Below are 5,831 nucleotides of genomic sequence, written 5' to 3'. Positions count from 1 at the left end.
GCAAAAAAAAGCTGGATCTACACAGTGTGGCATAGGGATAAAAGAAAATCCGGGCTATACAAAATGCTGGTATCACAGGACTAAGCAGGTGCGTCTGAAAAGCCTTTCACATATAAATGGATATGTATAGACATGGGATGGAATGGTGAACCAATGCTGCAACACTATCGAGGAAATCGCCTGTGATGAACTAAGGACCGCACCACGTGGAGTGTGGAAAAGATCTAAATGACTGAAAGAGGTAAGAGTTGGAAAATGTCCAAACTTATATACGATTTACAAAACCTGGTATTCCAAGGGAGTCACCCACCCTAGTACTGACCAGGCCAGACACTGATTAGCTTCCAAGATCGGACGGGATCGGGCTTATCCAGTGTGAGTATGTTAGTAAACCTAGAGAGAGTAACCAACGGCTTCTCCAACAATCATGACCTCTAAAGTAGGTCATAGACCACACACATTAAGTGGAACCCTGGTCCAAAGACAAAATAGGCGTAGAACAAATCAAATGTAGTGGTGGAGATAGGAAATTATGTCCAACGATAATAAGCTGTATGATGGTCAAAATAAATGAAGCACAGCATCAGAAAAAATATTGATCAAGTAACTGGACATATATTGAGTCTAATAAGAACATAGTGATCGAAACATGAAGATATATGTGCAACCAATTGAGCGCACAAGGAAAAAATAGGGGACATAAGCATAGTTCAAAGAAAGCAGGCAAACTATAGTGTCTCATTAAGCCCCAAAGGTGCAACCGTATTCATGTAATGTATCCAACGTGCTTCCAATTGCAATAGGCGTTTATCTCTATCACCTCCTCTCTTAGTGGTCGGCACGTGATCGATAACCTTGTGTCTCAAAGTGGCTAACGGATGTTTGAATTCTTTAAAATGTCTAGCCACAGGCTGATCATTGTCTTTTCCCTCAAGGGCTTGTCTAATGGCTGTGCAATGTTGCGCCATCCTGATCCTCATCGAACACGATGTTTTGCCTATATAGGCCAGGCTGTACGGACACCAGATGATGTAGATAACAAATTTGCTCATACAGTTCAGAACATGTCTGATAGGAATACGTCTCCCTGAATGTGGATGGACAACATGGGAGCCAGTTTCCATGTGTCTGCATGTAGTACAGCCGATGCATTTGTAACAGCCAGGCTTACGTGATAGAAAATTGGTACCCAATGAGTCTTCGGAAGTAGAAATGTCATTATGTACCAGCCATTCCTTCAAATTCTTACCTCTCCTGTAGCCCATCATAATTCTAGAAGAGTATAATGGTTTAAGGTTACTGTCAGTATTGACTATCGGCCACAGTTTTTTGACAGTAGAATTGATAGAGTTGCTCGAGGTGTTGTACTGGGAGATGAACATGGTAGGTGGTTTATGAAGCCTATTGTATGGTCATTCATTATGGCTGTCATTGCATTTCTTGAGAGCTCTGGTTTTGTCTTTAAGGAGTTCCACTTAATTGTAGCCACGATTCAAGAATTTTTTCATCATGCAGTCCATTTGATCGCCAACCATCTTAGTGTCACTAGTGATTCGCCTGATACGCAGGAATTGAGAGTAAGGTAAACTTTTCATGAGCGGTACTGGATGATAACTCTCAGCGTGCAGCAAAGTGTTACAGTCAGTTGGTTTCGTGTATACATTTGTGATGAAAGCTGAGCCAGACCAGCTGATGTTGACATCCAAATAATGTACATTCTGTGTGCTGCATTCATAAGTAAATTTGATATGTTCATGCATTAAATTAATTTGCCGCATTGCTGTAGAAAATTGTAACGAGGTCCCAGACCAAATAACAAAAATATCGTCTATGTATCTGATGAAATATACAAGATGTTTGTTGAGTTCCGGGTTAGATAAGAACAACATTTGTTCAATTTGGAACATATAGACATTCGTAAATGAAGGTGCTACATGGGACCCCATAGCACATCCCTTCTTCTGTAAATAGAAACCATTATCAAAGAAAAAATAGTTCCTGGTGAGGGTTTTCTCTAAGAGTAGAATAAAAAGCTCAATATTAGGTCCAGTGTACTCATGTTTAGACTCCAAAAAGGATTTCATATATTCCAATCCCTGAGAATGAGGGATGCTGGTGTACAATGCCACCACATCAATTGTACAAAGTAAAAGATTTGCTAGTAGATCTTGTAACTGAAATAATTTTTCAATGAAAGAGTTAGTGTCTTTCAAAAATGTTGGTTCACTTGTCAGCAAAGGCTGTACATAGAAGTCCAAAAATTTAGATACTACGCTAAATAAAGATCCCCTGGGGCGGATATAATTGGTCGTCCTGGTGGGGAAATAAGGGATTTATGTATTTTGGGTAAAGTGTAGATCAAGGGTACAGTGGGTTTAGCAGATTTTAAATTCTGTCCATTAAAGGGTGCTGTAACCCTCAAAGTGCACTCCAAAAAAAATTTAAAAATATTTTTTTTTGTGTTTGTGAATTGTGTGCGCCGTAGCCGCACATTCATCAACAAAGTAGCACCAAGCGTGCACCTGTGTCATAGTGAAGGGCCGGCTGGCTTGACCATTAAAGGGTGCTGTAACCCCCAAAGTGCACTCCAAACAAAATCAAAAATGATTTTATGTGTTTGTGAATTGTGTGCGCAGTAGCCGCATGTGCAACAACAAAGTAGCACCAAGTATGCGCCTGTGTAAGAGTAAAGGGCCAGTTGGCTTGTCCGTTAAAGTGTGCTGTAACCCCCAAAGTGCACTCCAAAAAATATTTTTTTTTCTGTATTTGTGAATTGTGTGCACTGTACGTGCATCCTCAAAGCAGCAGCGCCAAGCGTGCGTCTGTCTGTTAAAGGGTGGTGTAACCCTCAAAGTGCGCTCCAGAAAAAATAAAAAATTCTTCTTTTTTTTCTGTCTTTGTGAATTTTTGTGCACTGTAGCTGCACATGCATCAACAAAGGAGCAGCGCCAAGCGTGCGTCTGTGTCCCATAAGTAAAGAGCCGGCTGGCTCATTTCTTAAAGGGTGGTGTAACCCACAAAGTGTTCTAGTCTACAACAATAATAAAAAATAATTTTTTGTGTTTGTGTGAGCCTTAGCCGCACGTATATATCAATATAACATAAATGGAGGACCAAACTTTATCCGATAAAAATAAAATAGGGAAAGATCAAGAACCACTTCCTCCTAGTGCTGAAGCTGCTGCAACTAGTCATGCCATCAACGTCATCTGCCAAGGCCGATGCCCACTGTCATAGTAGAGGGCATATACAATCCCAAATGACAAAGTTCAGGAAAATGACCTTAAAAAAAACATTTAAATCATCTGAGGAGAAACGTAAACCTGCCAATATACCATTTACGACACGGAGTGGCAAGGAACGGCTAAGGTCTATCCCTATGTTCATGACTAGTGGTTCAGCTTCACATGATGATGGAAGCCCTCATCCTGCTAAAAAAATCAAATAAGTTAAGCTGTCTAAAGCACAGCGAAGATATCACAAATCCCCAAGGAGAGTCTAAGTGTGGTGGCGGTTGCGATGCCTGATCTTCCCAGCACTGGATGGGAAGAGGTGGCTCTTTCCACCATTTGTACGCCCTCTGCAAGTGCTGAAAGGAGCACCCACAGTCCACTTGCTGATATGCAAATTGAAGATGTCACTGTTGAAGTACAACAGGATGAGGATACTGGTGTAGCTGGCGCTGAGGAGGAAGTTGGCGAGGAGGATTCTGATGGTGATGCGGTTTGTTTAAATCAGGCTCCAGGGGAGACAGTTTTTGTCCATGGGATGAAAAAGCCCATCACGGTCATGCCTGGGCAGAAGACCAAACATTCCACCTCTTTGGTCTGGCAATATTTCTATCCAAATCCGGACAACAACTGTCTTGCCGTATGTACCATATGTAAAGGTGAAATAAGTAGGGGTAGGGACGTTAACCACCTAGGAACATCCTCCCTTATACGTCACCTGCAGCGCGTTCATAAAAAGTTACTGTCAAGTTCAGAAACTTTGGCTAAGACCGAAAGCAGTCCAGGGACACCTAAATCCCTTTGTCCTGTTGTTTCCAAGTGCCTGCAAACCACACAGCCAACTCCCTCCTCGTCAATTTCCTCCTTAGCCAGGATCGGAAGTAGTCTTGCAGGCCATGTCACTGGCATGACTGACTCTCCTATCCAGGATTCCTCCGAAGGATCCTGCATTGCTACGCCTCCTGCTGCTGCTGTTGCTGCTGCTGGGAGTCGTTCATCATCCCAGTGAGGAAGTAGGAACACCACTACTTTTACTAAACAATTGACCCTCCAACAGTCCTTAGCGAAGAGGATGAAGTACAACAGCAGTCATCCTGAAGCAAAACGCATAACAGAGGCCTTGACTGCTATGTTGGTGTTAGATGTGCGTCTGGTATCCGCCATTAGTGCAGTGGGATTTAGACAATTGATGGAGGTAGTGTGTCCCCGGTTCCAAATCCCGTCTAGATTCCACTTCACTAGGCAGGCGATACCAAGACTGTACAGAAACGTCAGAAAAAGTATCCTTAGTGTCCAGAAAAATGCAGTTGTACCCAATGTCCACTTAACCATGGACATGTGGACAAGTGGAACAGGGCAGACTAAGGACTATATCACTGTGACAGCCCACTGGGTAGATGTATCACCTTATGCAGCAACAACAGCAGCGTCACAAGTAGCAGCATCGTATATCACCAGGTATGGAGGTATTGTATCACCAGGTATGGAGGTAGTGTATCACCGGTTTCAGTAAGAGGCACACCGCCGACAACCTCTTAGAGAAACTGAGGGAAATCATCGCCCAGTGGCTTACCCCACTTAGACTCTCCTGGGGTTTGTGATATCTGACAATGCCACCAATATTGTGCGGGTATTACATCTGGGCAAATTCCAGCACGTCCAATGTTCTGCTCAAAGAATAAACTTGGTGGTGCAGAATTTTCTGAAAAGCGACAGGGGCATGCAGGAGATGCTTTGGGTGGCCCGAAAAATTTCTGGCTACTTTCGCCATTCAGCGACTGCATACCGAAGACTGGAGCGCCAGCAAACACTCTTGAACCTGCCCCGCCATCACCTGAAGCAAGAGGTTGTGACGCAGTGGAACTCAACCCTCTATATGCTTCAGAGGATGGGGGAACAGCAAAAGGCCATTCAAGCCTATACATCAACCTATGACATAGGCAAAGGAGGGGGTATGCACCTGACTCAAGCGCAGTGGAGAATGATTTCTGTGTTGTGCAAGGCTCTCCAGCCCTTCAAACTTGCCACATGTGAAGTCAGTTAAGACACTGCCAGCTTGAGTCAGTTCATTCCCCTCATCAGGCTTTTGCAGAAGCAGCTGGATAAAGTGAAGGAGGAGTTAAGATGGAGCGATTCCGCTCGGCATGTGGGACTTGTGGATGAAGACCTTCATTCGCTTTGTCAGGATTCCAGGGTGGTCAATCTGTTGAAATCAGACCACTACATTTTGGCCACCGTGCTTGATCCTAGGTTTAAAGCCTATGTAGTGTCTCTCTTTCCAGCCAACAAAAGCCTGCAGAGGTGCAAAGACCTGCTGGTGAGAACACTGTCAGCTGAAGCGGAACGTGACACGTCAACAGCTCCTTCTTCATTTTCTCCCGCAACTGGGGCTGCCAGGAAAAAACTTAGGTATCCTAAGCAACCCGCTGGTGGTGATGCAGGGCAGGCAGGACCAAGTTTGGACATCTGGTCCAGACTGAAGGACCTGGCAACAATTTCTGACATGTCTACTGTCACTGCATATGATACTGTCACCATTGACAGAATGGTGGATGATTACATCGGTGACAGCATCCAAGTAGGCATGTCAGACAGTCCGTA

General features: G+C 43.9%; 1 pseudogene; it reads right to left on the bottom strand.

Annotated features, from left to right (window-relative positions):
- Nucleotides 1-273: 273 nt before the first annotated feature.
- On the bottom strand, nucleotides 274-393 carry LOC148480633 (5S ribosomal RNA; annotated as a pseudogene).
- Nucleotides 394-5,831: the final 5,438 nt, after the last annotated feature.

This window comes from Taudactylus pleione, unplaced genomic scaffold (genome assembly GCF_031769625.1).
Source record: "Taudactylus pleione unplaced genomic scaffold, aTauple2 ptg000609l, whole genome shotgun sequence".
Taxonomy (NCBI): domain Eukaryota; kingdom Metazoa; phylum Chordata; class Amphibia; order Anura; family Myobatrachidae; genus Taudactylus; species Taudactylus pleione.
This window is presented reverse-complemented; position numbering and strand designations above follow the sequence as displayed.